This window comes from Pelodiscus sinensis, chromosome 8 (assembly GCF_049634645.1).
Source record: "Pelodiscus sinensis isolate JC-2024 chromosome 8, ASM4963464v1, whole genome shotgun sequence".
Taxonomy (NCBI): domain Eukaryota; kingdom Metazoa; phylum Chordata; order Testudines; family Trionychidae; genus Pelodiscus; species Pelodiscus sinensis.
The window spans coordinates 73,599,774-73,611,572 of NC_134718.1; positions in this window are offsets into that span (position 1 = coordinate 73,599,774).

The window sequence follows — 11,799 nt, forward strand, 5'->3', positions numbered from 1 at the left end:
CTAAGGGTTGTTGTGGGAAGGGGTTGGGGGTGTAATGCAGCTGGAGGACCACTGAGATCACTGTTGCTGGAGCAAGCGGATTCCTTCAGGATTAGATGGGAGGAAGGGAAAGGGCATCTAAGCCCCTGTCAGCACGTCTCCCTCATTTCCCCTGTCACTGGCGTGCGTAGCCAGACAGGGGCTGGGAGTCTGGCGGGTGGCTCTTTGCAGGCGAGCTGCCAGGCAGCTGCCTTGTGCTGAGAGCTTGCTGTGAACAGCCCGGCCGGCTGGTCTCTGACAATATTGAAACTGGTGGGAAAGCCTGTGAGCCCTGGCCAGGCAGGCCCAGCTGCTGGGAAACCCCCTTGCATTGACTGCCGCCTGGATCCCGGGTGTAATGAGAGGGGAAGAGTGTGTTGTGCTGTCCTGAGACAGCGACTCTGGGGGTGCCCTCAAAGAGGGGTGAGCAACACACTGTGCATCCCAGAGCAATGGCCCAGCTCACCCCAGGCCCTGTCTCTAGCCAGGTGTGGGACTGGGGGAGGGAACAGTGCTAGCAAGGTCAAGTCATGTGTCCTACCTCCACGTTGCTTCCCGCACCATTACTGGATGTAGCCTCAGGACACTCCATGGTACCAATTTTATAGATGGGGAAACTGAGGCACAGAGCAACATTACAGGCTCACCATTGCTATGTATAACAGAAGCACTCAGACTCCCTCCCTCCCCCCCCTTTGCAGGAGCAAGGCCCCCTGGTGTTAGATGTTCCACAAACACCCACTAAGAGTAAGTCCCTGTCCAGAAAGAGTCACAGTCAACAAAGAGTGTCTGTCGGCCGACAGTGGCCAATACCAGGTGCCCCAGAGGGAGTGAACAGAACAGGGAGCCATCAGGTGATCCCTCCCCTGTCAACCCATTCCCAGCTACTGACAAACAGCAGCTAGGGACACCATCCTTACCCCGCCTGGCTAATAGCCATTAATAGACCTAACCTCCATGGATTTATCTAGCTCTTTTTTGAACCCTGTTACAGTCTTGGCCTTCACCACATCCTCTGGCAAGGAGTTCCACAGGTTAACTGTGCACCACATGAAGAAATCCTTCCTTTTGCTTGTTTGAAACTGCTGCCTATTCATTTAATTGAGTGCCCCCAATTTTCTTGTGTTATGAGGGGGAGTAAATAACTTTTCCTTGTTCACTTTCTCCACACCTGTTCCCATGCATATACCTCTCTCATATTCCCCACCCTTTAGTCCTCTCTTTTCCAAGCTGAAAAGGCCCCGTTTTGTTCATCTCTCCAAAGAGTGGGGTGTGTGGATTCTGTTATCCTAATTTCACAGATGAGGAAGAGAGGTGGAGAGATGAAGTCACCTGCGAGTCCCTGACATAACCCAGAAGTGTTGACTCCCTGTTTTGCAGCTTAAACACCTCCCTCCTCCCTCCTCCCTTGGCAGAGAACCCAGGAGTCCTGACTCCACTTTTAACACTCCCTCTTACACACACACACACACACACACACACACACACACACACACACACACACACACACACACACACACACACACACCGCTAGATTTGGACAAAGAGATGGCCAAGCCTGGAACAAGGCCGGGAAGCGGGGGGAGTAATGTAATAACAGGAGGAAACTCATCAATCTCTCTTCCTTTGAAGCAGCGTGAAAGTGGAGGGGAAAAAAGGCAGATCAAAATCAGCACCTGATGTACCCGAGCAGCTGAGAAAGCCGGGGCTTCGCCTCCCTTTCTGCCCATCCCCTCGCTGCCTGGATTCTTCACGCTGCCGCTGGGCGTCCCAGCTCCGGACGTGGCTTGGAGCTGATGGGGCCGATTTAATTTGTTCCAGAGAAAGGGGGGGCAGTGTAGGCCTGCCTGGGGCATGTTGCCTCCAGAAGCGGCAGGCAGACGTATTGTTCGTTAATGGAGACTGGCGGGTGTTGGGCCGGTCGGGCACGGGGAGCCGGGCTAATTAAATTAGCCGGAGTTGCTTATTTTTCACGGTGCAAAGAGGGATCTGCGCCGGAAGACAATCACTTCGTGGGCAGATGCGCTCGGGCGAGAGGCGGGGCGATAAATATTCATAAGCAGGCGGGCTGCACCCTGCCCTGGCTGGGGCTTTGATGTGTGCACCCTGGCCCTTGACACCCGCCTGGGTTTGGAAAGAGCCGCCCCTAGGAAAAATGGGGCGGTCAGCCGGGATGTGTGGAGGGGAGGCAGCTGCCGGCTGAGGAGCCCTGGAGTCAGATGCGCGATCCGTCCCCCCTGGTTTGAGTTTATTTCCAGAGCTGGGGTGGGGGGTGGCTGGTTGTGGCCCCCAGCTTGCCTGGATCTGGCCACTCAGGTTCGGGGCTCCCCTCCCCCCAGCATTGGGGAGCCCACACTAGCTCTCCCCATGGGCCTGGGGGGGTTGAGCACACCAAATCTACTCATGTGGACGGGGAGTTTGGGGAGGGTCTTTCTCCTTCCCAGTCGGGGCCCACGTCAGTGAGGGGTTTTGGGGGTTTTTTTTGGCTTCTCACTTATGTGCAGCCCCCGACTGCTGATTTTTATGTGGGTCAGCGCCCCCCCCCCAAAAAAAAAGCTTCCCCACTTCTAGAGTCTCCAAGAAGATCTCCCTTGCGCTAGGCGCTGTCCAGGCCTCCAGTAAAGACAAAGTTCCCCTTTGGCTTTAGTGAAGCAAGAAAAGGCTCTCCATCCTTCAAGGGGTTTCAGCCAAGGGGTCGCAACCCAGCCCCAGGAAGTGGAATGGCGGGTGCTGGGTCTCATGGCTGCAGGGGGATCAGGTGAGCAGTGCGGGGGGGGGGGGGGGGGGGCGGGCTTAGGCAGCTCCCTGCCTGTCCTGGCCCCGCAGACTGCGCTGCACCCCAGAAGCAGTCACAGCAGGCCCGGCTCCACGCACTGCCCCAGCACTAGCTCCGCCCTCCCATTGGCTGGGACCCTGCTGCTGGCTGTTTTGGGGGGCCAGAAGAATCAGGAAGCTGCCTTAGCACCCCCCTGCTGCACCACTTAAGGTAAACCTGTCCTGCCCCAGCCAAAACCAGAGCCTCCTCCTATACCCCAAAGCTCTCAGCCCCACCCCGGAGCCCACACTCCAGTTACATGATGTTGGGTCACGTCATCCAAGTTTGAAACCCATCAGTTCTGGCTCTTAACGGCCATTGATTTCAGTGAAGACTTTTTAGGGTTTTATCCCAGGGCATCCAATGGGTATGTGGCAGGCAGCCCCCTCCTGGGCTGTCTCCCATCCTGGGAATGCAAGAGAGGAGCCCTGTCAATAGTCTTTTGCAAACCGTTCGGCGTGTTCTTTTACAAGGCGGTGGGATGGCCAGCAGCCCGTTGCAGGGGGCAGTTCCACATCCGGATTGGTGCTGGGAGTCAGGCTCCGTCCGGTGATCCTGGGAAGGGAGTGATCCGGACATGTCCCGAGCAGAGGAGCACAACCCCGATTCTTGCTGCTGCAAGCAGTGCCCATCACATGGCCCTTTCAGGGGAGGGCTGGTGTTAGAAAGACAGAGACAAAGGCTCAAAAAAGTGTTGCTGTAAGTTTCATGCGAGGTTTGGCCCTCTCCAGGGAATAGAGCAGGAGGCAAGCCAATCAGAACTCCCGGATTTTTTCCCTAGAACGCACCCTGTGTGACCTCAGGAAAGTCACAGTCCTGGCACCGTGCCTCAGTTTCCCCTCATGTCGAATGGGGCAAACTCCTGGTTGGCGTTGGGAAGCACGTTGGTGACCTACAGATGACAGGGGCTTTGTGAAGCTTGTTATTCCTGGAGGGATTTGTCTTTGGTTTGTGCAGGAATCAGGTTTGCAGAACGGAGGTGGAACGTTTACACGCTCGATAAACCTGGGGAAACCGGAAGGTGAGCTCTGATAGCACCTGGAAACCCAGCAGTGGGTGGAGGGGGAAACTCCATGGACTGTTTGTTGTTACTGGGTTTTATGGGGGTTATTTTGCCCTGCACCTGTTGCACCCCTTGGCTTAACAAATTGATTTCAATTGCTACACCTATTTTCCTTTTTGTACAATGAACTGGGGGGGGGCGGGGCACGCCCACACGTCAAGGGCCGAGATGATGGCGGGGGTCACAATCTAATGAGACGGCCAAAGCCAGCAGGCCTGAAATCCTAGCAAAGTTATGGAGAATGCACCTGGGAGAAAAGCTCCCATCAAGGGTCCCTCGATTTGCCTCCTGTTGGGGAGAATGTTTGGCTTTTGGCTAGAGCTCTCAGTAAATTCTGGGCAGTTTGGTGCCTGTCTCTGGCACCCATTCCCTGGGCTGTAGTCACTAGCTGGCTCCGTGCCTCAGTTTCCCCTCTCTTGAAAATGGGGGTGCATCGTGCTTCTGTTTCTCTCTTGTCGGGCTTGTCTATTGTAAACTTTCCAAGTCGGGGACTGTCTGTTAAGTACAACAGTTAGCACAAGAGGGTGGGGGGGGGGGGGTGTTATCCCTGAGTGTGGCCAGCTGGCACAGCGGTCATGCAAAATAATGGGGAGCAGGTTTAAAACTAATAAAAGAAAGATCTTTTTCACACAGCGTGCAGTCAACCTGTGGAACTCCTTGCCAGAGGAGGCTGTGAAGGCTAGGACTATAACAGAGTTTAAAGAGAAGCTAGATAATTTCATGGAGGTTAGGTCCATAAAAGGCCATTAGCCAGGGGATAAAATGGTGTCCCTGGCCTCTGTTTGTCAGAGGTTGGAGAGGGATTGCAGGAGACAAATTGCTTGATCATTGTCTTCAGTCCACCCTCTCTGGGTGCTGGCCACTGTGTTTAGATCGCTCGCTGAATTCTGTGGTACAGGAGGGGGCCCCAACCGACCAGAATTAAAGCTAACCCCTCCCCCCAGGTAATGAATACAAGGTTTCCCATGTGACATTCTGTTTTTAATATGGACAGTACCGGGCTTCCTCGGTAATCTATCCAGCTTCCACCGCGATGCAATTTGGCCGGCTCCCTCCCTCCCACCCCGTCTTATCCCAGAGCAGTTCGCTCATTTGTAACCATAAAAAGGAAGGGGAAAAATATAGTTCGGGCAAGTTTTGTTTAAAAAAAAACCCACTTGCAATCCTCTCCCCCCTCTTCTCCTCATTAAGTGCCCCCGCGTGCTAAGCCATTATTGTAATAAGGAGATATGCTGAATCCAAGGAGCCACGCTCCGTGCGCCATAAATTACACCTGTCAGGAAGGATTCGAGGGATCCACAGAGCTGGGGGGTAATTATTTATAGCGTGCTTTATAGAGCAATTAAAAATTCCCCAACTGGTGTTAATTGCTTTTAATGCGCAGAAAGTGCTGCCTGGCTTTCCAATGGATGTTTAGCAGGAAAATCTGCTCTTTAAAGAATCGCACCTCCCTCCCCCTTTACCTCTTTGGCTGCACTCCGCTGGAGTTTTAAAAAGTTTTCACTCAAGTTGAGGCAGCGGGGGCTTGCCAGGACGGCTGGGAGGACAGAAGGGCAACATCGAGGGGTCGCACACCGAGGCTGTGGCTGGGTTTCGGGAAGGGGGGGCTGCGCAGTTAGGCTGTGTCTAGACTGCAGGGTTTTTTCCAAAAAAGTAGCCTTTTTTCGAAAAAACTTCACCTGCGTCTAGACTGCAGCTGCGTTCTTTCAAAATTCAATCAAAAGAAAACGGCTTTTCTTTCGACGGCGGTACTCCTCATTTCACGAGGAAGAACGCCTTTTTTCGAAAGTGCTCTTTCGAAAAAAGGTGTTCTTGAATGCAAACAGGGCTTTTTCGAAAGAGCATCCAGACTGCCTGAGCGCTCTCTTTCGAAAAAGCGGCTTGCTTTTTCGAAAGTACTGCTTGCAGGCTAGACGCTCTTTTTCGAAAGAGGCTTGCAGTCTAGACGTAGCCTTAGGCGGTGCAAAGAAGAAGGGAAGGCGGGTGGTGAGGGATGAGAGGAAGAAAAGCAGAATGCGGGGGCAGAGGAGGGCGTGGAGGGTCACAAATGTGATCCTACACCGACCGGGCGGGGAAGGGGGAAATCCTAGCTCCACCAGCTTGAAGATCAACCAGATTTCAACGAGGCCAGGATCGCCTGCACTGATTTCAGAGACTGTTCTGGCAATCTAATGCGAGCTGTCTGGCGAGCAGCAAGCAGGGGATTTCACAGGGTGAGCCCTGCATCGGCCTAGTAACAGGCTCTGCAAGTGGAAAAACAGCCGGGCTGAAAACATCCCCTGGAGGGATGTGCAGCGGCAGTCAAAAAAACGCAAACAGAAGGCCCAGAGGATTCAGGGGGCCTGGGACAAAGCAATTTCCGGGGCCCCTTCCTGGCACTCCCTGTCTCAGACCTCAGACATTCTCATGGGGGCCCCTGCGGGGCCCGAGACCTGGGGCAAATTGCCCCATTTGCCCCCCCCCCCGCGCCCCCGCATGGCCCTGACAGAAGGCTGGAACACGGAGAACTAATGCGACAGAACCTTTCTGCATGCCCACACCTTGAGCACTGCGCAGAGATGGGGTCCCTCCTCCCTGAACAGACGCACTCGGAAGGAGTTCAGAGAAGGGCGACACAAATGATTCGGGGTTTGGAATGGCTGCCAGGTGGGATTAAAAAGACAGGGACTTTTTATCTTGGAAAGGAGATGTCTGAGGGGGGATAGGATGGAGGTCGATAAAGCCATGCCTGGTGTGGAGAAACTGAATGAAGAAGAGTTATTTATTCCTTCACAAGGACTAGGGGCACCCAATGAAATTAATAGGCAGTGGGTTTGAAACAAACAAAAAGGAAGTTTTTCCTCCAGCAGCTCACAGTCAACTTGTGGAACTCCTTGCCAGAAGACGTTGTGAAGCCAAGACAATAACAAGGGTCAAAAAAGAGTTGGATGCATTCCTGGGGGATAGCTCCATCCATGGCTATGTGCCAGGCTGGGTAGGGGTGGGGTATAATGTTCCCTCTAATCTCTCCCATCCATGTGAGTTTCATTACATCCAGGTGCAGAATAAATGTTTTGTGCATGGAGGCACGTGGGAATGCATGCCACCAATGGGCACATAAAACTCAGTTGTGAGAGCTTTGTTAATCAGTTGGGTGGCATTTCAATCTCTCCTAAGCACAGCGTATAGGGAACACTGTTATAAACTGGGAATGGGTGACAGGGGAGGGGTCACGTGATTATTCCCGGTTCTGTTCACTTTCTCTGGGGCACCTGGAATTGGCCAGTGTGGGCAGACAGGGTACTGGGCTAGATGAACCTTTGGTCTGATATGCCCGCTCTGATGCCAATCCCTTTTACAAGCTGAGTAAAAAGACAGAATTCAGGATCTTGGATGGTCCCACTGAGAGTGGCAACAATTTGGTGCATGTGTAATACAGCCCAGGAAACACCTTCTGGGTTGCAACACTGCACAGTGGTAACATGTTAACTGCATAGCATTGGGGGTGGGGGTGGGGGTGGGGGGGGGGGGGTGAATACCTTTCTGTCTTCATTGCATTGCACCTGGCTGCTTGGGATTTGTCTGCTGAAATCAGGGGTGGGGATCTTATGGCACAAGATCTGGTCCCAGTGGAACCTCAGGCCTGAGGACCAGACACAGCTACCAGCTTGCCTGGATTCAGCCCCTGAAGCTCACGGATCTCCCCTCACCCTTGCCAGAATTGGGGTGACCTCACTGGAGTTCCAGCCCCACCCCCCATGCAGCACCCCTCCCCAGCAGGGAACCAGCGCTGGTGCTCCAACCCGGGGCTCCCTCCCACACAGATCCCACACATCGGGCCTGCTTCCTGACAGCTCCTTCCCACACACTGAACCCGCCGGTTTTACTCCCCTCCAGGGGGGCCCACAAAATCTACCAGCCTGCCCCCCCCCCAGGCTGTGGTGGACAAGAGGAACACGGAGAGCATCGTTCTGACTCTCCATTGGGGGCCACTTTTGCTCCTCACTTTTCTGTGGCCCCAGACTGATTTTTCGGTGAATCACTGGCCCCCAGCCCAAAAAGGGTTACCTGGCACGGTGCTATAAGATATCTCTGCAGGACTAGAACCGCTCACCATGCTCTAGGCTTTTGAGGGGGGCTGGAAGCTGTGTGTGTGTTTGCTTTTAGGTCAGGGCTGCTGGAAACGAGAAAATACCCCCTCAACTGTCTCTTAGGTGCGTGGACACTGCACCGTTATTTCAAAACAACAAAGCAAGCGTCTACACAGCCGTTGCGTTATTTCGAAATAATTTTGAAATAACGGACGGCTTATTCCGAAATCTGGAAACCTCATTCTACGAGGAATAACGCCTACTCCAAAATAGCTATTCCGAAATAAGGCGTGTGTAGACACTCCACTGCTGCTATTTCGAAATAGCCCCTCCCCAGGGCCGTTCTACGTTATTCCTCCCCAGTGCCTTTGGGGGCTCTAAATCGAGATAGCGCACCCACATTAGGGAAGGCTGCCTCGGACCAATTTTGAGGCTTCTCTGCAGTGTGGACGCTCTATTTCGAAATAAGCTATTTTGGAATAACAATTCCAGAATAGCTTATTCTGAAATAAGCGTGCAGTTAGATGTACCCTTAGCCCTGGTCTACACTAGGGCTTTATTTCGAAATAACCCCTCTTAGGTCAAATTTATAATTGGTGCGTCCACACTACCAAGCCTGTTATTTCAAAATAACAGGCCACTTAATTTGAAATCTGGACTCTTGCTTTTCTTCAGGAATAATTCGGAAATAGTGATGTGGAAATAACAGTCGTGTGGATGCTCTGGTGCTGTTATTTCGAAATAACTCCTCCCCAGAGTGGTTGGAACTAGTTACACCCCAGTGTTTCCTGGGGCTCTGAAATCCGAGCTAGTGCGTCCACATTCATGCAGCCTGCCTTTGATTAATTTCAATGCCACCCTGTAATGAGAACACACTACTTCAAATATGCTAAATCGGATTTGGCTCCCGGCTTGCCTGGATCTGTCCCCGAGGGGCTCTCCACCCCCACATGGGGGAGCTGGTGCTGGTCACTCCAGCCCTGTGCCCCCCCCCAGCCTGCTGCTGCACCCCCTCTCCGCTCCTGTATCCTACCGCCCTCCCAAACCCACCAACTCCCCACATCCTAAACCCGCTTCCTGGCAGCCCCCTCCCACACACTGAACCCCACATTTTTGGCCCCATCCCAGAGTTTAGAGGGCCCCACCGAATCTACTAAGCGGAGCCCCCCAGGCTCTGGTGTGTGAGGGGAATGTGGGGGTACGTCTGAGGGGCCCTCACTGAGGTATTTGTGTGTTGGGGGGGTGGTTTACTTCTCACTTTCGAAGGACCCCCACCCAGAAAAGCCCCCCCCCCCCTCCATTGACACCGGGCGCTTCTAGCTCCTTTTCGGGGCCAGGCCTACCGGGGACACACCTTTGCTAACAGGCTGCTGGCCGGCCTCATAAACTCGACCCACTTTGATTGGCAAGCCCGGCCGGGGCCCCAGAGAGCCGAGCGGGAAGGAAACGGCCGCTCCGGCGTGCGGCTGTGCAAGGACTGTGGGAAGGAGCTCCGGGAACCCTCACCCCGGCCGCGGCGTGCGCTGCGCTAGACGCGCCTTTCCCGTGTCTCTGCGGGTTAACGTCCTGCTCTGGGGGGGGGACCCCAAAAGAGCGAAGGGGGCTCACCCAACACTGATGGGGGGTCTTTTCTAGGCATTCCCCCGCTGTGCGAGACAGAATATCCGGGCTGGGGGGGGGGCGCTGGGAAAGCGATCCCTTGGAGAGGAGACATCCAAGAGCCCCTCCAAGGCCCCTCCTGGCGCATGATCCGCGAGGCCTTTTTTTTGCGCTGAAAGTGAGATGGGGGGGGGACTCAGACTATCTCTTCTGTCACTTTCATCAGCATCCTCTGGAGCCAGTGTCCCCCCCCCCCCCCCGCCCCCTTTACTCCTCCCCCGCCCTCCCTTTCTTTGTTGCGCGCTGGCCTGCGCCGGGAAATCCAGCGAAAGCCTCTTTCAGTAGCCGTCCGCATCAAACTGACACATCCCTCTCCCGCGGCTTTATTAACCCACATTGAAGGAGGGACCCTAATCGCCCCCGCAGGAGCCCGGGGCGGGGGAGGCGGTGAGCAGGCGGGTGGCGGGAGCCAATGAAAACCAGCGCCGGGGATGTCCTACCAGCGCCCTGCCACCTTGACCCTGCCCCGCGACTTGCTGCCTCCAGCTGGGCCCGCCTGGCTGCGCTGTCCCGGCTCCGGGAGCGCAAGAGGGAGCCGTCATCGCTGGGGTGCGAACGCCCAGCTGGGGCTTGGCTTGGTGCTCCCCGCTGCAGTCCTCGCTCAGGCAAAGCCCTCCCCCCCCCCCCCCAGTCTAGCTGGCGGAATGTGGAAGTCAATGGGAATCTTTACTGGGGGGAGGGGGGCTATTAATGAATGAGTCACCGTCATTAAAAAAATCACACCGGTTGGGGCTGGGCTTGTATGTTATTGAACTGGGTTCTGCGGTGTCAGTGGGACAGGGGCCGTGGAGAACATCAGAGCCGCCAAACAGCGTCCATCTAGCCCAGTGGCCAAGGCCAGGTGCCCCAAAGGCAGCGATCCCTGCCCTGTGGTCCATTTCCGGCCTCTGACACTCAGAGCTAGGGACACTATTCCTGCCCATCCTGGCTAATAGCCATTGCTGGACCCAACCTCCATGGATTTATCTAGCTCTCTTTTGAACCTTGTTAAAGTTCTGGCCTTCACCACATCCTCCAGCAAGGAGTTCCACAGGTTGGCTGTGCCTGAGAGACAACAACAGCAAAAAAAAAAAAACCCCTCCTTTTTGTTTGTTAAACAAACATTACACTTCGCTTCCAGAGCCTAGGAAGGTCCGAGCTGCATTCTGCCCGGGATCTAACCTTTCTGTGTGGAAGCTGAGCGGTGCGAGCTGAGTTAAAATCCGCGGCTGATGTGTGGACGCGGGTGCGGCTCTGCAATGGGAGAACGGAGCCTGCTGGCTCTAAAGGGGCTGTCTGAGAAACGTGGGAAGGAGTCCAGCTGGGCCATGTTTGGCTCTCCTCCCCTTCGACGCCTGCTAGACTCCAGAGATCCAGGTAACCGGCAGCCTTGCAAACACCAAACCAAAGGCCCAAATCTGACTGGTCAATTAAATGACTCCCCCCGCCCCATCCCGGGGTTTCTTAACTGCAGGAGTCGACGGTTAAGTGGCTGCCCCAGCTGATGGATGGACTGTTGTGTCTTTGGGGTCTCCTTTCCGCAGGCTGGGGTGGAAAGACCATAATGGCTCGGAGAGGCGCTCCGGCTGGCTTTGGAAGCAGAACGCACCGCAGAGCGCCCACACGCGTGACTGAAATTGACACGCCGATGGAAATTGCTCGAAATTGGGGCAAATCCCAGGCCGACGGTGCGCCTGCGTCCAACAGCCAAAAATCGTTTGGTCATGGAGGGGAGCCCCGGCCGTCTGCGGTGTCACATGCGCAGCTTCGCCCCTGGCCAAATCACACGCCCGCACGTGCACTGGCTGCAATACATAATTTCACAGGGCGGGCTCTGTGGTGAGCCAAAGCGCCAGTGATCACACGTGGTTTGCAATGGTCGGGGGGGAGGGGGGAGTTTCTTTAGTCGAGCTTCTGCAAATGGAATCAGGGAATGTTTTCTACAGAGTGGGTACCAAGACGAGCCCGGTGGAAAGTCCTTGTTTGGGTCACTCACAGTCACGCATTGAAAGGAACTGAGTTAGAAAACGCTGAGGGTAAATAAAGCGTTTCAAACGCACTTCGGTCCCGCTGACTCGGGCTCCTTAGAGCCCAAATCGCTTTTGAAAGCAACGCGTAATCCCCTAAATCAGTGTTTCTCAACCAGTGGTACGAGTACCCTTAGGGGTACTTGAGAGACATCTGGGGGGGGGGGG